Genomic DNA, 24233 nt, shown 5'->3' with positions numbered 1-24233 from the left:
GTCTTTGGGAACCTTGGGATCACAGTCCACTCTGAACACAACTGACTCCCCACAGAGAGACTTACAGCCACCATCTTGCTGAACCCTCAAAATTCCCCTAAGGGAAGGAAACAATGGTCATTTTTCAGATAAACTGAGGCCCAGGGAGGGGAAAAGGCCTACCTGGGTCACAGAAAGCTGGTGGCTCCATGGGCGGCCTTATCAGAGGTGGAGCCTGCATCACCATGCCTGGGGAAGCCAGGACACCTGGGATGCCTGTGCTGAACCACAGGCTAGCAGAATTCCCGACCATGTGCCAACAAGAGGCGGTGTGTGAGCCGGCTCCAGCATGGATGGCACTGCTATAATGTGTGTAAAAGCGCCCTGTCCCCTTCCTATACCCATCCCCTAGTCATTGTGCCCAGGTTCAGAACTTTATTCTTCTAGCTCTAAGATTCCATTTGGTTTGGTGGGTTTTTAGCCCAGAGCTTCCATCAGCTGAGGACCCAAGGTGAGAACCGCCTCTCGTTTGCAAATGTGGGACTCTGCCTTCATCTAAGTCATCAGAAGATTGGGGCAGAATCAGGCCAAGGCCCTAAATACCACCCCCCCCCCGCCCCACCGGGGACCTTCTTCCCACAAACCAATATCTGCTGTGGACTCCTTGTGTCACTGATCCTGTCCATTTCTCTTGAGTACACTGCACCCATATCTGTCCCATTACAGAGCCCCAGAATTCACCCAGAGGCCCCAGCAGCCTTGGAGATAGGTGGGGAAGAAGCCTGCATCCCTGTAGGGACCCACACCACCCCAGTGGGGCCATGGGTACCTGCCCTGCCTAACTGGGCCTGGGTACAGCAGAGCCCAAAGAGGGGAAGAGGAAGGACTCAGGGCCAGGGCAATAGCCATCCCCCAGGTAGAAAGGGTATGGATCTGATGGACCTGGATATATAGATATTGCACAGGAAAGAATTAGCTTGCAGTTGCTTCATCCTTCATTAAGTTTCTGGATGGAAAGTAAGAGTGTTAGTTGCTCAGTCATGTCCAACACTTTGTGACCCCACAGACCATAGCCCACCAGGCTTCTCTGTCCATGGGATTCTCCAGGCAAGAATACTAAAGTGGGTAGCCATTCCCTTCTCCAGGGGATCTTCCTGACACAAGGACTGAACCCAGGACTCCTGCATTTCAGGCGATTCTTTACCACCTGAGTCACCTGGATATCCACATGCAAAAAAAAAAAAATGAGGTTGGACCCTTAAGGTACACCATATACAAAAATTAATTCAAGATGGATTAAAAATCTAAATGTAAGCCCTGAAACTATGAAACTCTAAGAGGAAAACATAAGGGGAAAGCTGTATGACATTGGACCTGGCAATGATTTCTTGAATATAACACAAATGCACAGGCAACAGAAGTGAAAATAGACATATGCTGCTGCTACTAAGTCGCTTCAGTCGTGTCTGACTCACTGCAAACCCATAGACAGCAGCCCACCAGGCTCCCCCATCCCTGGGATTCTCCAGGGAAGAACATTGGAGTGGGTTGCCATTTCCTTCTCCAATGCATGAAAGGAAAAGTGAAAGTGAAGTTGCTCAGTCGTGTCCAACTCTTAGCGACCCCATGGACTGCAGCCTACCAGGCTCCTCCATCCATGGGATTTTCCAGGCAAGAGTACTGGAGTGGGTTGCCATTGCCTTCTCCGAATAGACATATGAGGCTACATCAAATTTAAATACTTCTGCATGTCAAAGGAAACAAAGTAAAAGGGCAACCTACTGAATGGGAGAAAATGCTTGCATATTACACATCTGGTAAGGGGTTAACATCTAGACTAAAGAATTCCCAGAACTCAACATCAAAAACCAAATAATCCAATCAAAAAGTGAGCAAAGGACTTGAATAGACATTTCTCCAAAGAAGATACACAAATGGGGGCGGGGGGGAATGAGGAGGCCCCTTAGACTGAGCCTCTTCGGAGATGACCCCTGGGGTCAAGGCTGTTTCTCCTCCCTCAGACCAGGCCTACTTCCCCTCTACCCCTGGCTGCCTCTCCCCATCCCAGTCCAGCCAGGCCTGGTGGTGATAGATTCTACCACAGTGCAAGCATTTCAGGCAGCCGCCTTCTCCCACCACCAGCAGTATGATTGGTGCTCAGCCTGTCAGGAGCCCATTCGTCACAGCCACGCCACAGCCCCACAAGCCCAAGGCAGGTGGACTGCACTGGGGCCTGCCTGAGTCCTGACCCTCAGAGTCTTCTCAGCTTCCAGCCAGGCCAGAGACCAAAGCCTCACTGAGGGCCAGGGCCTGAGTGATGGCCACATCTGGAGTTGGGCTTTCTACAGCCCTCACCACCTCACTCCTGCCCCTTCCTTTTAGCCTCCAGGGAGGGACCTCCAGCAGTGGCTCTAGGGGATCAGACGGAGCTAATAGGAACTTATCTTGTCTACTCCTTCCCAGCTATGTGGCCTTGCAAGCCTCATCTTCTCTAAGGCCCTGTTTCTTCATGGGTAATATGAGTGTAACATTACTCCCTCATCAGTCCACCGGCTGGGTCAAATGCTTGGAATATAATGGAAGTGTAATAAATAATGGACCCCACCCCTTTCTCTTGAATCCAGAGTGCCTGAGTTCAAATCCCCATTTGGCCACTTATGAGTTGTGTTACATTGGGCAAGTTACTTAACCTTTCTGTTTTCATTTCTTCTTCTGTGAAACGGCCTCATGGGTTGTGGTGAGGATTAAATAAATAAAGATTTGTAAAATGCATAGAACAGTGCCAGGCACACACCGGGCACTTAGGAAGCATCACTGTGTTTGTAATTGGTGCATTGTTGGTGTCCTATTTCACAGGCTGCTTCACGGGCTGGACATGGCTGAGTATAAGCAAGATTCTGCAAACTGGAGATCCCATCCTCTGTGACTGCTGAACATCCCTTTCCTTTAACCCTCCTTCCCTGCCCCACTTTATGGAGACTTCCATCCCTCAGGAGCCCAGGAAACATTGGGAAGGTAGCAGGGAAGACTCTGTCCTGCCTCTGAGCAGCTCAGGAGCCACTGGCGAGGTGGGCATAGGGCAGCCCCAAAGGCTGAGCTGGGCTCAGGGCTGAGAGCCAGAAATCCAGGCACAGGGAACTGCGGCTCGTACTCAGGCAAGGAGGAAACACTGGAAGTTCTTGAGGCAGGCAGGCAGGCACAGGTGGCCTCAGACCCAGTGTGTCCACGATCTAATGTGCCCAGAGCCTTTTCTTCCTATTGCATCCTATTTTTCCTGGATTACATCTCTTAGTATGCTTGGAAGCCTTCTCAAATATTTGATAGAATAAAGTGGGTATAAATATATAATAGGTAACATGTAAATTGGAAGAAAAAAACCAAACAAACAGCTTTCTCCCACCACACCCACAGCTCCTCCTCAGGTCAGGGGAACTCCGGACCTGAAGTCTGGAGGGGGGGAGTTCGGGGGTGGGGACTGGGGGTGGAAGTTGTGGCAGGCTCCAGCCCTGCCCCTCCTGCCTCTGGTCTCTAGTTGCACACAGGAGCTGGGAGGGTCCTGTTCTCGTCCTAGAACATTCCACAGCCCTGCTAATAACAATATTGGCATCTATGACTAGAATTTGTTGAGTGCCTACTGTGTGAAAAGCCTCACTCTTGGTGTGTCCATGAGCACTCCAGCTGATCCTCCAACAGCTCTGCAAGGTGGGTTGTGCTATCATTCTCCCTTCTCCAGGTAAGAAAACTGAGGCACAGAGGGCTCAACATGTCAACAGTCACACAGCTGGTAAGTACTAGAGCGGGGATGCACAGCAGACTTTCTGATGCCACAGCCCAGGTTCTTGACAATTACCCATACTAAAGAGGACATGTCACTGCAGCACTATTTACAATAGCCTGAACATAGAAGCAGCCTAAATGTCCATCGATAGAGGAATGGATAAAGATGTGGTGCATATATACAGTTGAATATTACTCAGCCAGAAAAAAAAAAAAATGAAACTATGTCATTTGCAGCGATGTGGATGGGCCTCAAGTCTGTCATACATAGTGAAGTCAGAAAAAGAAAAACAAACATTATATATTAACACATATAGGTGGAATCTAGAAAAATGGTACAGATGATCTTATTTGCAAAGCAGAAGTAGAGACACAGACATAGAGAACAAATGTATAGACACCAAGGGGGAATGATGGGATGAATTGGGAGATTGGGATTGACAGAGATACACGACTATGTGTAAAATAGGTAACTAATGAGAACCTACTGCACGGGGAGCTGTACTCAGTGCTCTGTGACATAAATGGAAAGGAAATCCAAAAACAAGGGGATATATGCAGTGTTGTTCAGTCGCTCAGTTGGGTCTGACTCTTTGTGACCCCGTGGACTGTATGCATATAGATCGCAGACATATACCTTATAACCCCATGGATACATGTATACATATGGCTGATTCACTTTGTTGTATAGCAGAAACAGTAAAGCAACTATACTCCAAAAAATATTTTAAAAATAAAATGGTATAAATAAATAATACAAAGGTTATGTGAGTTCCCTGGTGGCCTAGTGGTTTCAATTCAGTGTTTTCACTGCCAAGGCCCAGGTTCAATCCCTGGTTGGGGAACTGAAATCCCACAAACCATGCGGTGGGGCAGAAAAAAAAAAAAAAGGCTGAAAAAAGACATGAGACTGGGTGGGGTGCCGGAGGCTCAGCAAGACATCCCTGAGACCAAGAGTCCAGCCCCGGCCCCCCGCCCACCCATGCAGGGGCCGCCCCTGCCTCCCTGACTTTCTGTGTCTGCACCAAACCAGGCTCTCTCCTCCCCTCCAGCTGTGTTAACAGGCGTGAGCCTGGGGAGGGCGGCTAGGTTAGGATGCATTCACTCCACAAGTAGCAGGGCAGGAGGTGAGCAGGCACTGTGAGGTAGCAAGCTGGGGGACAAAGGCCTGACTTTTCACCAGAGTGCCCTGAGCCCCTCCTGAGCCTCAGCTTCCACGTCTATAAGAACAGTTAGAACCTGCTGGCAGGCTCCTTGAGGCGGTGCATATCAGAGGCCTCCCTGGGGCCTGGCCCACAGGGCTGGGCAGGATCCTGACTCTCTAAGCTTTAAAGAGAGCAAAACCAGAGCTGGGCCCCACCAGGTCAGAACCCTATCTCACTACACCTTCTCTGCCTCAATTTCTTTAGCAGTAGAATGGGTATAATAGAATTATCACTAACCCGTGCCTGGCATACAACATCTCAGCCAGTAATTATTTTTATTATCCTGGGGCACCTCTAGTCCACGCTAGAAATCCCCTCTTCCTGGGTGGCGGATCAGACAGAGTCATGTGCAGAACAGGGTTAAGTGCCAGGCACCAGGCTCCAATGTGGAAGCTGTCCCCCAGATGCCAATTCCACAGGAGACAGCAGAGAGCCACCCAGCTGCCCCAATCTCCCAGAAGCATCCAGCCAAACAGGGAGGACATGGACACATAGTCATACATGCACACCCGGGGCCATGCATGACCACAGCTCAGAACAGCCAGAGCCTAGCACTACAACCCCACCAGTTCCTGGTGCCCTGCAGGCCCCCCAGGACATAGGATACAGTGGGGTTCAATTCCACCTCTGCCTCTTCTGTGACTTGGATCAACTCGCCCTCCCTGTATGGGCCTCCGTTTTGCATATGGAAACAGAGCTAGCGATAGCCCTCTTCTCTATGAGGGTTGAAGGAGGTTACGTGTGTGAAAACTGTGCTAGGTGCCCGGCAGGTGGCATGTGCCAGTTCTTTCTCTTCCCCTCTCTCCTCTCTGCCTCCCACTTCCACCTGCCCTGCCTTTCAGGCCAGCCCCAGCATTACGGCTGCTGCCTTCCTGCACCCCGTTTAAAGCAGCCTCTCTATCTGCTTGCAACTCGATGTCACCCCTCTGTGCCCCCCTCCACCCTGGCAGCTGAAAGCACCAATCACCAAAGCAGGGACAAGCTCCCTTGTACTCAGCAGTGCCCCCCGGCAGCCTTCAGTAATTGATACCCAGAGGAGGACAGCAGAGCCGCCTTCCCACCACCACAACCGCAGGTGCGGGAGTACAGAGACCCAAATACCACTGGGTCAGCCGCAGCTGGCTCAGCTGCCTACCACCAATAAGAGTAACCGGCCACCAATCGTGGCAATCATAGTAGCGCCATGGACGGGGCCCTTGCCACATGCCAGGCCATGTTTAAAAGCTTCTCACACATCATCTTATCCAACATCCCCATGAGGAAGCGCCTGTTGCGCCCATGGTACAGATGAGGAAACTGAAGAACAGAGAAATTAGGAAACTTGCTCAAAGTCACACAGCTCACAAATGGTGACAGTATGAACCCAGGTGATCTGGCTTCAAACTTGGGCTCTTAACTCTCTACTTTTCTGCTAAGTTTATCCCCAAGCATTATAGAAATGCCCACGACTGAAGGCCTGGTGGGGAGAGGGGAAAGGGCCATGGGGTCTCCCTTCTGTGCTGAGCTAACAGAGGTGAAAACCAAGGAAAAAGAGACACTCTGACTTCTTAAAACCTAAAAATTACATCCCCAGGAATAGGATGTCAATCAGGGCACAGGCCTGACTCCCAGCGCCATCAGTCCCCTGTTTTAGAAATGAGGGCAGTCAGAGCTTGGGTCCACATCTCAAACCCACACCAAAAGTCAAGCCAGTGAATTCTGGCAGGCGTGATGGAGAGGGGGTGGGTGTATGGCAAGCCCACCTATCCAGGCCAGAGCATTTCCCTAGGCCTCCTGGGCTCTGCTAGGTGGACCCAGGCCCCTTCTGGAGCGGCTCTCACATTTCTGGTCCCCTCAGATGCCCACGTGTGGCTTCACATGGGGCAGAGCACTGACCAAGGCTGGCCACCACCCGCGCCCAGCCTTGAGTGCAGATGGAGCCTGTGCCCTGGTGTGACCCGCGGCTCCCTTCTGTCCCTGGACAGATGCTGCTGTAACCGTGGCTCCCAGATTTGCATAATGCCTCCCTGCCAGGCTCCCCGTGCCCCGCCCCCCCATGTGGGCGCTGTTCCAGCACAGGTTTCTTCTCTTCCAAAGATTCCTCGGGCCATCCCACGAGTCATAAATAATCAAACATGCATCAGATGCCAGTTCCAGGTGTGCCGGATGACATCCCTTCAGACTTCTGCAGTCAGCCCCGCGGATCTGAACCTGCCCCTTCCCAGTTCTACCCCTAAGCAGCATCCCTGTAGCTGAAGCCCATGTCTGAAACAAGCACCTGGCTTGCTCTCACTCAACCGAGTGGGGCTGGGACCCACTTGGCCAAGCAGGGGATGGTGAACTGCAGAGAGCAGCTAAGGGCAGTGACTGTGGGGTAGCTTCTAAGAGGGGCACACTCTGAGCAGAGGGGCTTAGTGTGCAGACAGAGGAGAGGAAAGAGGGGTGTGCCACAGAGAGGGAACCCCAGAGACCAGCCAAGTGGCTTCATCGTGCAGCCCTGCTGATTGTGGCTCCCACACCTCATGTCATGGCTTCTCTGGAGGGCAGACCCCAGCTCCTGGGGACCTGGACAGGAGGCATGGTGGACAAGAGTGTGGCCTCCAACCATTCGTATCCCCTTGGGAGGCCCCAAACAGGGAGGCAGTGTGTGGAGTAGCTGGGAGTGATGTGCAGACTGTAGAACTTGGAGAGAGAACCTGAGCCAGATCCTATCTTGACCAACAGGGCCCCATCCCCACCTCCCAGCCTCGGCATTTCCACCTCTAGGAAGGGAACAAACTGCTCCCACTCATGAGCTGTTGTTAAGATTAATGGGCTAATTAAAGTGTGAAAAATGTTTCTTGTAGACTCGAAAGAGGTGGCTAACCATGGCAAATTAATAACAATTAACACCCCTCCTCCAGGCAGTCTACCTGGACTGGGTTCACTGGGCAGTTTTTCCTCGCAAGAATGGCAGGAAGTCTGTGCTGGCCTTTGCAGGGGTGTCCGAGTTCTGCTCTGTTCCCCAGAGTCCTACAGACTCTTCCCAACAACCAGACCCACCCCTTGCCTGACCCCAGGCTCTGTGCTCACAGAACTCAGTCCCTGAGGCAAGAATAACTGATGTGCCTTTTAATATCTTTAGCATCAATTGTGTTCTAGGCTCTGTAGCAAGCCTTCTCTTCACAACACAATGCCCTGAAGGATGCGCTGTGAAGGTCCCCTCTGACAGATGGGGAAATGCAGAAGAGTCACAAAGACAAGGGGGAAGCCAGGACTCCAAATGGTTATCCCAGTGAACCCCCGCCCTGTGCGTGCAGCAAGGCTAGATGGTCAGATGAGGGTGGAGGACCAGGGAACCCTACCCTCAAGTCCCAGTGCTCCCCGCTGGCTGCTGCTATTGCTGTGAAAGGCTTGGTGGGGGGGATGGTGCCACCTCCCCCCTTCACACTCCTCTGCTCCCTCCCTTGCGTGGAGGCGAGACTGACTCAGCAGACACCCTGGGGCCCCTGACGCCAAATTAGAGCCAGAGCCCTCCTAGAAATCATCCACTCAGCAAAGCCTCCTTGGAGCTGAAGTCCGAGGAGACACAAGAAACTGGGGGGAGGGGAGGGAAAGCATCTGCCCTGCATGGAGACCTGCTGGGGCCTGTCCATGCAGCCCCTCATCAAACAGCATTCTCCAGACCCCAGAATACTGTCCCCAAAATGCTTATTCATTGCAGAGCACAACCAGGCCCCCAAACCCTGAGCTCGACCACCCACAGCACCCACAGCCTAACTCATGCCCTGGCTTGTCCCTCACAGGCAGGCCCACAGCTCTGCCCCCTGCTCAGTGAGGGACCTCCAGGGTCCCCGAGCCCCACTCCTGACTAGTTCCTAGGCCAGCAGCTCCCAAACACCAGCAGCTGGTCCCCAGCATTAGTAAGCCTCACCCCGTCCGACCTAGGAACCACTCTCCTCTTTTCTTCCCTGAAAGCTGATCCCAACCCCCTTCTGCATTCTGCAACTCAGAAGCACCCCCAGGAACATGGCTGGAGGAGGGCAGGGGCTCCAGGAGATGGAAGAGGAGAAAGAAAGAAAGAAAAGATGGCAGAGAGGGCCAAGCAGAAGGAGACAAGGCCTCTGGAACCTGCCCCGCATACATTTCACCCTCCGGTCCTCTCCTCATCCAACACCCCAGACATGCACTGCTTACCTCTAGGGGGTGCCGGCAGGCTCAGGGACTCTTCAGAGGGACACCTGCAGAGAGACAGCAGAGAAGGGGTGAGAGCACGGTCAGATGGAGACCTGCAGACTCTTCACCCAGAGGACCCGTCTGGCGATCAACCCCACCCAGCCTCTGCCCCGCAGCCCAGGACAGAGGGAGTAGGAGACTGGGCAGCCCAGGGGTGCCAGACTCACTGCACAGAGTTAAGAATGCCCTTTTCCGTAAGTCAAGTACCCTGCTGCAGCTGGCTGGGGAGGGGCCTCAGGAGAGATGGAGTTGCCCCAGAGGGTTCCTGCTGCAGGCCCAGAGCTCCACGTGGGCCCTGAGGCACGCGCACATAAGCAAAGAGCAGCTTCCCCTCCTACCTGTACCTGTGGGTTCTCTGGCCCCTGGACACACAGGACTGAGCCTCAGATTCTCCCTCCTGGGGTCAGATGTGGTGGCCAGAGGGAGCACCCAAGCTCTTTCTTTCACCTTTAAGTGGCACCTTGACCTGGTCATCTCAGCTTTGTCACCAGTTCACCCCATGACCCTGGGCAGGCCCACTCCCCTCATTGGGCCTTGACTTCCCCATCAATACCAGTGGGTGAATCAGAGTTGCCTGGAGGGCTTGTGAAAACACAATGTGCTGGGCCCCACCTCCAGAGTTTCTGATTTCAGCAGGTCCAGGATGGGGCCCAAGAATCAGCATTTCCAAGAAGCTCCCAGGCGATGCTGACACTGCCATTTGGGGATCACACTTTGAGAACTGCTCGTCTAGTTGTGTCTGGCCTGCAAAGTGCATAGTCCACGCCCTCAAGGAGTTCACAGGCTAACCGAGGAGACCACACGTATATGCACACACCACTGACTCAAGGAATGTGGAAATGTGGCTTATAGATCACAGAAGGAAATGTGGCTTATAGATCTACTAGTTTTGGGCTATGGGCCAGTGCAGTCTGGTAAGGCTTCCTGGAGGAGAGAAAGGCCTAATTTACCTTTCATTACATATTGTAGTCTTATTCCTATATAAGTAATACAGGCATATCTTGCTTTACTGCACTTTACAGTTATTGTTTTTACAAATTAAAGGTTTGTGCCAACCCTGCATTGAGTAAGTCTATCAGCACCATTTTTCCAACAGCATTTGCTTGCTTCATGCCTCTGTGTCACTTTTTGGTAATTTTGCAATAGCTGAAACCCTCCACTAGCAAAAAGATTATGACTCACTGAAGGCTCAGATGATGGTTAAAATTTTTTTAGCAATGAACTATTTTTTAATTAAGGTATGAACCTGGTTTTTTTCAGCCATAATGCTATTACTTAATAGACTGTAATATAGTGTAAACATAACTTTTATGTACACTGGGAGACCAAAAACTTCATGTGACTCACTTTACTACAATATTCATTTTATTGTGGGGGTCTAGAACCAAACCCACAATATCTCTGAGGTGTGCCTGCACATGAAAGCTTTCTCTTGTTAAAGAGCTTCAGATACAGATGCTGTTGTTGTTTAGTCGCTCAGTCCTGTCCTACTCTTTGCCACCCCATGGACTGTAGCCCATCAGGTTCCTCTGTCCATGGGATTTCCCAGGCAAAAATACTGGAGTGGGTTGCCATTTCCCTCTCTAGGGGATCTTCCCTACCCAGGGATTGAACCCACATCTCCTGCATTGCAGGAGGATTCTTTACCATTGAGCCACCAAGGAAGCCCTTCAAATACAGATACCTACAGGGTAAACATATTCTCACTCACAACCACAGCTCCAGAGGTCTTGACTGCCCATCTGGTGGGAAACTTTCACTAAGCATTTGCACAGACATACAGAGAGGTGCACAAGTGTTTATATATAGAACAAACCCGCGGTTACACACCAGGCAGGAAAGTGTCTGTGCTAGTGTATAATCAGGTTCCTCACTTAATAGATTTTGGAAAACGTTCCCTATCTATATATAAAGATAATAATGATCACTGCTTGTATTCACTGAGCACCTACTATGGGCCAGATACTGGGTTGAGCACTATATGTATTAACCCATTTAATTATCGTAACACTCCTCTCCCCAAGATGGGGGCTGCTGTTAGCCTAATTTGTAGAGGAGAAAACCAAACTGCAGAGTAACCTGCCCAAGAACGTCCAGCCCAGGGAATGGCTGAGCACATGAACACCAGTGTCCACGCTCCAAACGGAGCCCCCCCCCCCCCCCATGCTCAGTGCTACATGGAGGAACTCCACTCAGGGACAAACGCTCACCTACTTAATCAGACCTCCCAAGATGAGTGCTTAGGGGGTTCCAATTTTTTATTTTCATTGCTATGGAAAAGCCTGCCTCTTTGTACACATGCATTCCTAAAAAGTAGGTCAAAAGGTGTACACATCTTACTTTTTTCTTGCAGGGGGAGCACTTCTCAGTTCCCCAATCAGGGATCAAATCCACAGTCCCTGCAGTGGAAGTTGGAGTCTTAACCCCTGGACCACAGGGGTGAGATCTCAGGGTATACACATTTTAAATTTGGATACACTGCCAAATTGTCCTCCAAAAATGTCTATGCCAACGCCAGGCTGACTATTCCCTGGCAAATGCCTACTGAAGAACAATTCCCATTTATTGAGTACATTACTAGTTGCCAGATCCAGTAACATCTGGGTTGTCATTTCTATTTTGCAGATGTGGAACGGAGGCTCCGAGAGGTTAACTTTATCACCCAAGGTCACGCATCTGATAAAGAACGTATCGATTTTCTTTGATATGATGGAGGAAGAGAGAGAGGGAGGAAAAAGGGAGGGCGAGAGGGAGAGACGTTCCTTAACCCACATGACCCACATGCCCTTCCATCCTTCTGCTCCCATTTATAGCAAAGGTCTCGAGCAGTCCCTACTCAGCATCTCAGCCTCCGCTCCCTCACTTCCAGCTCTTCCTCACTCCCTCTCCAGTTGTGCTTCCACTCCGTCACTCCACAAAACTGCTCTTCTCAAGGTTCCCAGAAACCTCCGTTTTGCCAAACCCAGCAGTCACCCTGATGGAGCTAACTGCTTCCTCCTACAGGAAACACTGAGCTCCCAGAATTCAGCCTCTCCTGGTTGTGCTCCCAGGCTTTCCTCCCTTCTCACCCAACCTGCCTCCAAACATCCAAGGCCCCAGGGCTGGCAGGGCTCTCTGCTCTCTCCTAATTCCCTGCTCTCACCTGGTCTCTGTAGCTTTAAATCCAGCCACGCCCCCCAATCTCTCTCCAGCCCCAGCTCTCTCCTGAGCACCAGCTGCGCATATCCACAGGCCTATTTGTCATCTCCACTTGCTCATCTAAGAGACCTGTCCAAAACAGAACTCTTAATTTTTATCCCCAAAATTACATCTCCCTCAAGTCTTGACTCCTCTCTGCCTCACCCCACACCCAAGCCATCAACACACCAGGTCAGTACAACCCCGGAAACACATCCCAAACCTACCTGCTTCCCCTGTTCCTCTGCTCTTGCCCTCATCAGCCCTTGCCTGGATAACTGCAGCAGCCTCCTGCCTCTCCGGGCTCCCTGATCCCACCCTGGTCCCAAACTATCACAGCAGGCACATAATGGTACAGACAGAATCCTTTGCTCTCCAGCCATATGCAAGGGGTCTCCATGGCAGAGAGAATCAAGTCCAAACTGTTCAAAGTCTGCCCACCATGGCTCAGAATTCACCTTGAACCACAGTCTGGCCCCCTCCCACACCAGCCAGTTTCGGGGACTCTGTCATTGCTGCTCCTTCTGCCCAGAATGCTATTTCCCCAGACCTTCTTACCATCCTGTTCAAATGGGACCTCCTCTATCTTCCCTGGTCACCCCCAGCCACCCCAACCTCTCCCATCTTTCATGGATTTTATCCCTGCTGCTGCTGTTTAGTCGCTTCAGTCATGTCTGACTCCTTGCAACCCCATGGACTGCAGCCCGCAAGGCTCCTCTGTCCATGGGATTCTCCAGGCAAGAATACTGCAGTGGGTTGCCATGCCATCCTCCAGGGAATCTTCCCAACCCAGGGATCAAACCCAGATTTCCTGCATTGCAGGCAGATTCTTTACCGCTAAGCCTCCAGGGAAGCCCCAGACTTTATCCCTATCTGACATTATCTTGTTGATTTACTCCTTGTTGTTCATGCATCTCCTCATCATAAGATGAACCCAGTAAGGCAGGGAGGGACCATATGCATCTTACTCACCTCTGCATCCACCTCCTACCCTGTGCGGTACTCGGCACATAGCACTCAGTAGATATCTGATGAATGAATGAATGAGTGGGCAGAGGCAGCTCTATCTGACTCCAAGGCCTGTGCTTCTGTTTCCTACACAACCTGCTCCCATATGAAGCAGGAAGGAGCCAGAAGGCAGACCCGGCAGGGCAGGACCCTCTGAGCAAAGGCAGGGAGGTGGGCGCAAAGCTGAGACAAAGCCAGGTGGAGTGGCGGATGCACACTGGAGAGCAGCAAGGCTTGGGGCCTCCCTGGCATGCCAAGTCCAGCAGCCCCTGCCCCAGGGGGGAACTGGGGCCCTCACACCTGCCAACCTGTCCCATTCAGGAGGGAGCCTTGGGGGGCGGCCGGCAACTGAGCGCGACTGGCGGGGGGCCAGGATGGCTGCCAACAGCTGGCGCTGCTGCCAGGCAGCCAAGTAATCGTGTTAGCCAGCGGAAATTGGTCCAGGGAGTTTTTTTCCTTCGCCTCCCGTTTTCTTTCTCTTCGCTTCCCCCTCGGAGCTGCAAGACTCGGAAGATTGATCTTTGCCTGAAACGGAGGAGATAACTCGATATAATGAACTCCTCTGTCCCTCTTGCTGTTTGGAGCTTTTAAAAAATTTAAAAGGGCTGGGGACAAAAAAGCTCATCCTCAGGGTTCTCTGGGGCTGCTCATCCTCCCTTGGAAGCCCCCACCTCTGTTCATGCCCCTCTCCCAATTCTCCATCTGCCTCCTTCCCCTTTCTTTTTCCCTTGGGATGCCTTGATGGAACAAAGGTTAAAAATATCCCCTTTCTCTCGCAGGTTTTAAAAATAATTTTGTTGAGGTCAGGACTGGATCGGCCAATGGCCCTGCCTCCCACAGCCCCACCCCCATGGCCTTCCCCACTCCCCAGAGTCACCAGCCAGCCTGGGGGTGACAAGCTGGCGCAGACCCCCTCTTCTCAAAGCATTTCCAAAGGGAGCCGCGAGGCCCAGCCCGCCCACTGAGGCGCTGCCAGAGATGACTTTTGTTCCAGCAAAGGGCTCTTTAAAGAGCCGCCTAAAGACGCACAAAAGAAGCCCAGCTCCAACTGGGACCCAGGTTTTGTCCCCCATCACTGGAGGTCCATGCCTCCCCATCCGCAGTCAACCCCACCCTCCTGCCTGGGACTCTTGGCTCTGTGCTGCAACATATGTCCACCCAATCAATCAATATTTATTGAGCACCTACTCTGTGCGGAGCATTGGACTGGCAGCTAGGGACCCCAGGGACCACCAGTCCCTTCTGATTCCTGCCCTCAGTGGCCCAAAAGCCTGGTGAGCAATCAGGGGTCACACTTGTTGGGGCGGGGCGGGGCGGGGGCACTCTGAGAGCAGAGACAGAAGTCAAGGGAGGCTTGCCTGAGATAACATCCTTAGAGCAGAAATCTAAGGACAAGTAGGAGACCACAGATCAGAGGGTGTGGGTGGAGGGTTCCAGGCATCATCGGAAGGGTCTGCTCTCAGACCCAATGTTAGAAGGGGGTGGGTGGCCTCTTCCCTGGGCTCTCTACCTGCAAAGGGAGGCCAGATCCCATAATTCCTTACCTGACATTTAAGTCCCTTTCTAGCCTGGACTCTGACCCCAAGACTCCCCTCATCTCCAGCCTCCTCCTTCAAGGGACAGCTCAAATGTTGCCTCATCGGCCCCTGGGCAGGAATTTCTACTCCCTCAGTCTCCTATACCAGTGCCTCCCCACCCTGCCTGTGGGATTCTACAGGCCCCCTGCGCATGTGGGTCATGCTGAGCAGTCTCTGTGTAGCCAGAGCCCCGCACATAGCCAGCAGTGTGTGGCAAGTGGAAGGGAGCAACTGGGACACCATCAGAAGCTTCCGGCTCAGACCAGTGATGGCTGAAGGCATCAGAGAGAGCTTCCTGAAGAGGTGGGTCAGGGCTCTGAATAAAGAAGGATGTGGACATTAGAAGCCAGGGCCTGGGGGGTGTCAAGAATCCAGGGAAGCAGAGACAGAGCAGCTCAGGAAAGGCCCAAGGAGGCGGGCACCCCAAAGCCTAGGCTGATCACTAAGCTGTAGCCCCTAAGAAGTCACAATGGAAAAGGGGAAACTGAGGCTCAGAGAGCAGCTGCTTCTACAAAGCAACAGAGGCAGGTGGGATGCTGCCCAAAGGTCCTTAAGCAGTCATTGACCACCAGCACCCATTTCCAGTACTGTGTGTGCGAAGTTGTTTCAGTCATGTCCAACTCTTTGAGACTCTATGGGCTGTATCCCACCAGGCTCCTCTGGCCATGGGATCCTCCAGGCAAGACCACTGGAGTGCGTTGCCATTTCCTTCTTCAGGGGATCTTCTCAACCCAGGGATCGAACCCACGTCTCTTAAGTCTCCTGCATTGGCAGGCGGGTTCCTTACCACTAGCGCCACCTGAGATGCCTCCACCCCTATTAGAAGAGCTCACAGACCAGTAGGCAGTCAGGTACCACACCATGTGGCCTGTGGATGGGGGATGGGAGCCTGGAGAGTCCAAACCTGAGCGAGGGAGGGAAGAGACACCCGAAGTGGTTCTCTGAGATGTTTGCTGGGCCAGGAGAGGCACTTTAGGCAGCAGGTCATCCCAGGCGAGGGAAGACCCTCCAGCGGGTCTGTTTTCTTTGCCCCTACCCAGGGTTTCTGGCTTGGCCAGGTTCCTGGGAACACAGTCAGCCCACTCCAGCCTGACCCTTGAAAAAAACCATCCCCTTCCCCACCTACCATATTGCCCTGAGAGGCTGTTCTGAAAAAGCCCTGGCCAGTCTCAGGCTTTCTGTCCTTCATGTTGGGACCCTGAGGTCCCAGCCTCCTGGGCCCAGGGGCACAGAAGAGGCAAAGAGCTCTTACCCAGGAAGGCCCCTGACACTGCCTGCTCCTCTTGCAGCTCCCAGGCAGCCCCGGAAACCAAGCCTGGCCACCCAACAGGGGCAGGCCACAGCTCCCACAGACGGTAGTGTGGCCAGCCTCTCTCCCCAGGGCCCACCACTGCCAGGAAGAAACGGAAAGGCCCAGCCTGACCTTGTGGTTCTGCAGGCAAGTGGCTTCCCGCCTCAGCTTCTCCAGCGCAGCCCCCTGGGCCTGTGGGCTCTGCGGGCATCAGGGCCGGCTGGAGGCACAGGAAGCTCCGTGTAACCAGCCCGGCCTGCTGCTGGGGCCTGAAGCCTGGTCCCCACACAGACCAGGGAAGCCTCGCCCAGAACATCCAAACACAAGGCTTCCCAAGACATCAGCTGAACCCAGAGAGGAGCAGGGCTGAGAGGAATCAGGGTTCAGACAGAGGGAGAGAGTCTCGTGGTAGGAGGGGCAGAGACAGGCTTGGGCCATACTCAGTGGGCAAAGCCTGAATGCCAGGTGGATGGAAATATTGGGCATCACCGTCTGTGTCCAGTAGCTCATGGGCTGATCCAAGCAGAGGAGTGGGGCTCAGCCAGTTACTGGCAAATGTGAGGCCAAAACAGAGGGGCCACTCCAGGGATGCTGATTGACCTGTCTGAGCCTCCCAGTCTCAGCTCTGGTCAGGCCAGAAAATCTGCTGCTGGGCATGTGTGGAGTAGAACATTTTTTCCTAAACCTCTGAGGGGTGAGAAGGCCCAGACTGGTCCCCCCTACCATGGTCTCCCAGCCAGTCCAGCCAAAGTCACCCCTGCCCATCACTGTACCTTCTCCCCATGGCCTCTGGGGAGCAGAGTCACAGCAAACAGGGGCTTGAGGAGGCACCATGGAGTAGGGGGCCGGGGCCTGATACAGCAGCTCACCTTCCCTCCCCTCCTAGCAGCCTCCGAGGCGGGTTGGGCATCCCCATTTCAGAGAGGAGAACAAGGCTGAGTCGAAGACATAGCATCTAGCTCCCAGTCCAACAATGAGAAACAAACAGGTGATGCGCAAAATCATAACTTTTATCCAGCCCGTCAGAGAACTGAGGTCACGAGGCAAGCAGGGAAACCAAACTGCAGAGGGTGACAGGCCGCTCCAAGGAGTGTGAGACACACACACTCTGTTTCACCCCTGGCGGAGAAGGGAGGAAAGGGCGCTGCCAATACAGCAGGAGAGCAGAAGACAGCTACAGGTGGACGAAGTCTCAGGGGCTGAGTGTGGGTCAGTATATAACTAACCATGCAGATCCCACAGTCCCAGGCACCATGGGGGTTGGCCTTCGCCACCAGCCTGTTTTCATGGGCTCCCACAACACTCATGCGAAAGGGGGGAGGGCACAGTAGGAGATGGAAGAAAGACCCCTCAGTGCACAGACAGGACACCCAGCCCACCTCTCCTTGTTGACCTGGCTGTCCCTGGAACTTCTCCAACCTCCGTGCCAGGCTCCCCGGCCAGGAGGGGTCTCGCTGGGGGATTTTGTCAAACCCTAATCCTCTCTGCGCTCCTTCTCACATCAGTTGCATCCACAACCATCACCTTCACCAGGGCCCACAAGGTAGTGAGAGAGGGCCAGTGGGGAGCCAAGGAACTGAGGAGCAGACAGACAGCACCTCTCACATCTTCCCTGTGAAAGGGGGCACATGACCCCAATACCCCAAAGCGGAGTTGAGGGGCTGAAAGGGCATAGATGACTGGGGGTGGGGCCAGAGCTGAGGCTTCCTGGGTCAGGCCTGTGCCCTGTGCCCTGCCTGAGGAGCCTCAGCCTAAAATGGGTTGGCAGGGTCTGCTCCAATCCTTCTGCAGACAGACTACTCTGGGCACAGAGTGGGGAGTGATTCTCTTTTCTTTCTCCCTTTAGATAGCCAAATTATAGTGCAATGTAAAAGCAGAGGCAAAGGCATCAACTTCAGGAGTTATTCTCTTTATAATGAGTAAGTGGGGAGGACAGAGGGAGGAAGGAGGGAGACTGAAGATTTGCAGTTACTGCAGGTGGCGGGCAGAGTAGAAGCAAAAAACCCCAGGCCACTGCTGGGGGAGGGAAGCAGCAAGGCAGGGGGCCAGCTGGAGGGGGTGCTTCTGTGAGCCGAGGGGTTGGGGTCCTTACCTCCCAACCAAGCAGGAAAGGGGGGATCTGAGGAGCTCAGGCGGTGAGCACTGCAGGCTCCAGGAGCAGTTCACAGCCCACCCTACTTTCATTTATGCACCCAGACAATCAACAAGTATTTCCTGAGCACCTATTGTGCGCCAGGCCCTGAGGGTCCTCAGTGAGTAAGACAGACAAGGTCCTTGAAAGGGAAGTGAATGTGTTGTAGACAGGCTGGTCCAACACCTCCAGGGAGGCCTAGACACTGGTTGCACACCAGACACGTCGGTGAGACACCAGGAAAGCCCAGAGTAAAGAGCAGAGGTTTGGAATTAAACAGGCCTTGGTCTGAATCCTGGACCTTCATCATGAGCCATGTCCATGGGCAAGTTCCCCACTCTCTCTGAGCCTCAGTAACAAAAGCAATAGCAGCTAACTTTTATTTAACAGTTACAACGTACTCAGGTTTGTTCTATGACTTTACATGCACGTGTGCTCAGTCGTTTCAGTTGTGTCTGACTCTTTGTGACACGATGGACTGGTAACCCACCAGGCTCCTCTGTCCATGGGGATTCTTCATGCAAGAATACTGGTGTGGGTTGCCATGCCCTCCTCGAGGGGATCTTCCTAGGGATTGAATCTGCATCTCTTATGTCTTGTGCCTTGGCAGGTGGGTTCTTTACCACTAGTGCCACCTGGAAAGCCCCTTTACATGTATAAACTCATTTAATCAGTATGATAACACTATGAAGTAGGCACTATCATTATCCCCCTTTTCTTGGAGGAAACCAAGACATAGAGAAGTTGTGGAGATAGTGTGTGAATAGAGACCAGTGTAGGGTCACCTAATGGCTCCTGAGACATCTGAGGACATGAGTACCTGAGTTTGAAAGAGCAGATTATAAGAACTGGGTCAGGATAAGTCAGTCAGTAACACTGCCTGGGGGCCCTTCATAAGGAACATGGGTGTGAGTGAGGGACCACTTCGTGCCGTGGTCTCCCATCTCTCACCCAACCCCAAGGCTGAAAGCACTTACTTGTCTCTCCATCTGTCCAATTCCTGCTCAGCTATTTTCTCAGGTCCAGAGCCAGTACTGCTACCGCCTCCAAGAAGCCAGCCCAGATTGCCCAGCATCCTTTGGAGCACCTTGAACCTGCAGTCTAGTTGAGGACTAAAGCAGCCATAGAGGGTAGAACTGCCCCTGGGCCATGAGGAAAGGGCCATCAGGTGTAGAAGCATGGCTGGTGGGGAGGCGAGCCCTGCCTGGAGGATAACAAGGCACCCTACTCTGCAGGAGACTCAGGCAAGACGCCGTGCTTGTTGGCAGCAAAGCTAACGTGATGGATGACACCATTCAGTAAGAAATAAATCCCGAGACCCGCGCGCCAGGTGAACTGGGGGGGTGTATCCGTCTTAGAGATGCTTAATGAATGTGCCAGCTGCAGTGGATGGCAGCACATACATCTGCCTCCCACCCCTCTCCAGCTCCTTGTGCTCCGGGACCACCCTCATCCCCAACCCTCAGGCTCAGCCCTTTCCCTAAGCTCTCCTAGAATCAGGGATGGAGGGTACAGGAGAGGTGCAGAGATTAGCTGGTCTGGACAAAAACTCCCACTGCACAGACTGGAAAACTGAGGCTCAGAGAGAGCAGCAACTTACCCAAGGTCACATATAAAGCCAAATGCAGAACCTAGACTAGAACCCAGGCCTCCAGCCAAAGCCCACGTGGCCACTCCCTTAGACTCTACTCTCCAGGGACCTCTCCAAACCTTCCCTGCCTTTAAGTTCTGCTGAGTTTCCCCCCATCCCCAGGCACAGGGCTCCTCCAGAACACTAATCCTGGACCCTTCTGTTCCTCTGTTCCCCTCTCTAGCCACGACAAAACAGCCACACCATGGCAGGCACCCAGGGCTCGTGGTCACTGCTGGTAGGACTGAGTCATTCCCAGTGAGTCCAAGTCGGAGAACAGGCAGGTCCTAAAGGTCCATATTCATGACCAGATAAGATCCATCCCTGGAGACTCCTCCCAAGCACCAGACCTTCGGTTCCCTCCCTGGGTTAATCACTCCTACTGTGCGCCTGTTAATTATCCTTGGACTGGTGACCCCTTACTTCCTAGAAGAGTAGAGGTCAGCCTGGCCCTGGCTGCTGCAGAATGCCTGCCAATTCCCAGGCCGGGCTTTCACCAAACTGATAGGCAAGTATGCGCAGAACAAATCCCTCAATCAAATTAACGAGATGCTGACCTGCATGGACAGAATAGAGGGAACCTCGGGGAAGCGGGTAGGGGAAGAGAAGGGCTAAAGAACGAGCTGCATGCAACGACACAGGAACCAGGCAAGCCCCCACCCCAGCATCTTCCCGCAGCTGCCACCACGCCTGAAATGTCACCATTAAAGGGAAACATCGTTCCTTTGGGGTTCAGAGGCATAAAAGTCTCCTATTAAAGTGAAAATATCTTGGAGAGAAATCACACCCTCAGTCATTATCCACCTCCACGCGTCAGCGCAGGAAGTGGGCAGAAGGAGGGGGAAGCATGGGGGAACCTACTGTGCGCCTGATGTTAGAGACGACCCCAAGACTCCGGGGCCCCGTGGCTGGTCAGAGGTCACTCAGCCTATGGGTGAGGGTTTGAGCCCCAGCCAAGCAGAGCAAGGGTGTGAACCCAGAGCCAAGCTTCCTCCTTCTGTATGATCCAGAGAGGGGCTGTGGTTGCCTCCCTGAGCCTCCCCCTCGCAGGATGAGCTGCTGCCCACCACCATCAGCCCTGTGGGGCTTCAGGGCAGAGCTCCACTGGGCCCCTGGGGGTGCGAAAACCAGGAATCGAATCCTAGGACAGGCACTCTGAGCTCTCCTAATGAGGCAGTACTTTCCACAGTATCCCACCCTCTGGACATCCCCTCCCCTCACCCCTGCGGTTACCAGTTTGTTGCTGAGGAAAAGGACCTGTCCTTGGAATCAGATGACCCAAATGCTAATCATGTCTCTTAACCTTCCTGGGCCTCAGTCTCCCCATACATAAAATGGAGCAAGTCACACCCTCCCTGCAACATCACTGGAGGGATTCCCTGGGAGAAGATCTGAAAGAAGCCCAGGCCCTAGGGGAGCCCCCCTGCCTCCACATGGAGCCACCCACCTGGATTCCTGCAGAGCCCTGGAAGTCCTGGAACCCTGAAGTGGATGCCTCGAGAGGAGGGCTCAGGCCCAGGGAGCAGAGCCAGGAGGACTGAGACCCTGCCCCAGCCCCAGTCCAGTTCCTGCAGTGGTCCTGGAGGGAGGTCTGTGCCCACCATCACCTGCCCAGCCCAGTACAGGGCTCTTCCGAGGCCCCTGCCTTTCCTGACCACAGGAAGCCCTGCCAGAAAACAAGCATGACGCCAGCCCCTGGGCAGGGCTCCGGTGAGCACCCCCCCCACACCCCTGTCTCTCTCTGGGCAAGTCTCCCTTCAGCTCTTCCTCTCACCCAGTTTCCCACACCTGGCCTCTTTGCCCAGAGGCAAAAAAAGGCTCAGTGATGGCTGCCGGCTGCAGCTGAACAGGGCCCGCAGCAGGGAAGGGTCTCTAACCTCTGACCTATGCCAGCCAGGCAGGGGCCCCTCCTTAGGAACGGCTGTCTTTGTCCCTTCCCACAGTCACTTCATAGGCCTCCTTGTTGCTACCTAGTGAGGCCGCTTCAGCACCTCTGAGGTCCTCCCACAAGACCACCATCAACCCACCCCACATCCCAGACCTCCCTGCCATCACCAAGGGGTCTTCTGAAAAAAGGGGCAGGACCCCAGCCACTTACCGGCTCCTGAGTTAGTCAATCACCTTCTCTCTGCCAATGATTTGAGGGCTGTCTGGGAGCAGCCAGAGAGGTTGAAACACAGAAAAGTGACTAGCTTGGGCGTTGATGGTAAAGCATCTGCCTACAATGCAGGAGACCCGGGTTCAGTCCCTGGGTCGGGAAGATCTCCTGGAGAAGGAAATGGCAACCCACTCCAGTGCTCTTGCCCAGAAAATCCCATGGACGGAGAAGGAGGAGCCTGGCAGGCTACAGTCCGTGGGGTCGCAAAGAGTCGGACACGACTGAGCGACTTCACTTGGGGGTTGTTGAGGACAGTAAGGAAGAGACGGGAACAAGCATTAAGTAAGCACCAAGCTGTGGGGCAGGCTTGCTTTATTTCATTTAATCCTCCAAATAGCCCCTTGTATTATGCCCACTTTACAGATGGAGAAAGTGAGTATCTCTGAGGTGAAGGTGCATGGCTTAACTTTGATTTGAACCCAGATCTATTAATACCTGACTCTCCACTGCTCCCAACCCCCACTCCAGGTGTTGAATTGACATCATCAGATGGACGAACTGCCGTGGTGACAGAGTTGGTGCCGTTTCCCAGATCCTCCTTGGGACAACCTTGCTAGTGACCCCTTCCCCTCTGTCCTCAGGGTCAACAGTCGGCCTGGCCAAGCCGGGGTGGGAGGACGCCTGCTGCCTCCTGTGTGGCAGCCTCCCTCCCCTCTCTCTGCAGTCTCACTGGCAAATGAGTAAGAAGAATAGAATTACAGTTGGGCTACATGAGACACAGAATTAGTGGGATTAAATAAAAATAGCTATTAAAAGTGCCTTATAATTAAATTCATTTTCCAATTATTTGTTTTACACACACACACACATCCGCCCACACTCATGCACACACGCACATTCTCCAGGCCGCAGCTCCACACCAAGTGGGTGTCAGGGCCCCAGCTGCCAACCAGCCTCCTCCTCACTGTTGCCTCTTCTTTGGAGTTCCGGGGCCTGCCTCTCTTCCTCACCCTGCTCCCTGGCCCTGCTTCCAATCCATCCAAGGAAACTACCGTTTACCACTATTCCCACGTGCTGAGCCTACTATGAGCCAGACACCTGACACCATTCGCCTCCTTTGTTCCATCCAAAGACATATTTTTCATTCAATAAATATCTGTTGAAAGCCAAGTACTTAACATGCACGATCTCACTTAATCCAAACAATGACACTCATTCCTTCATTAAATATTAGTTGAACACCTACTTCATGGTAGGATCTAGTAAGCGCTGGTAACACTTCAGCCAACAAGACCAGACCCTCTGTTCTTGTGGAGCCCATCCTGAAGAAAGCCCAGAGCCAGAGACCAGGCCAGGTGATGGGGAAGAGGCAGATGCCACCTGAGTCGGGCCAGGAGGAGGTTCGGTGGGATGGGGATGCACTGAGAGGGGGGATTCTTCCCACTGAGAGCCCCTTGAGGGTGGGAGGGGGTCCCACCATCCTGTGTCCAGGGAAAGAGGCGGAGCACAGAGTGGGAACATCATTATGATTGTCAGCCTGAACTGACCTACCAGGTGTGAGCATGTCTCTGCCACTTCTCAAGCTATACTTTTAATGCTTTTAGGATTACCATTATTACTACATTTACTGCTGTTATGGCTATCATCACACCTGTGGAGCTGATCAGTCATAAATATGTGAGAATTTAGAAAAAGCCTCATAGAGATGGGACAAATTACAAAACCTCTAATAGTGGAGGTGGTGAGGATGCCCTGGGAGGAGTACAGTGAAAGTCTATGTAAAGAGGGTCACACAGGGAAGGAAGATTTCCAGCTGATCCCTGGAGGGCTTCCTGGAGGAAGGAGCGATTCTTTTGGCCTCCCCATCCCAGGCCCCTCCCCTCTGCTCCCTTGGTCTGATCTTTAACTCCTTTCCATGGGGCCATGGGAGGACCCTAGCCCCAAGTCTGGACTCTAAGTGTGTTGTTGCTGTTTAGTTGCAAAGTCATGTCCCCTGCAACCCCATGGACTATAGCCTGCCAGGCTCCTTTGTCCACGGGATTTCCCAGGCAACAATATTGGAGTGGGTTGCCATTTCCTTCTCCAGGGGAACTTCCTGACCCAGGAATCGAACCCACATCTCCTGCATTGGCAGGCAGATTCTTTACCTCTGAGACACTGGGGAAG

At 53.1% G+C, this 24233-nt stretch overlaps 1 protein-coding gene across 6 annotated transcripts in view; it reads right to left on the bottom strand.

Moving 5' to 3' along the window:
- The window catches only part of LINGO1 (leucine rich repeat and Ig domain containing 1), a 213411-nt gene that overhangs the window by 120453 nt on the left and 68725 nt on the right, over positions 1-24233 (bottom strand). For 4 of the 6 annotated variants that reach the window (XR_002309906.2, XR_011491669.1, XR_011491668.1 and 1 more), the window contains one exon: positions 9117-9160. The exons of 1 other annotated variant lie outside the window; for it this stretch is intronic. The gene's annotated coding sequence lies outside the window, so the exon portion shown is untranslated. Of the gene's footprint in view, positions 1-9116; positions 9161-13679; positions 13866-24233 lie in introns of those variants that run through there. One more of the 6 variants, XR_011491671.1, reaches the window with a different exon arrangement.

The sequence above is a fragment of the Odocoileus virginianus genome, chromosome 16 (genome assembly GCF_023699985.2).
Source record: "Odocoileus virginianus isolate 20LAN1187 ecotype Illinois chromosome 16, Ovbor_1.2, whole genome shotgun sequence".
Lineage (NCBI taxonomy): Eukaryota > Metazoa > Chordata > Mammalia > Artiodactyla > Cervidae > Odocoileus > Odocoileus virginianus.
This window is presented reverse-complemented; position numbering and strand designations above follow the sequence as displayed.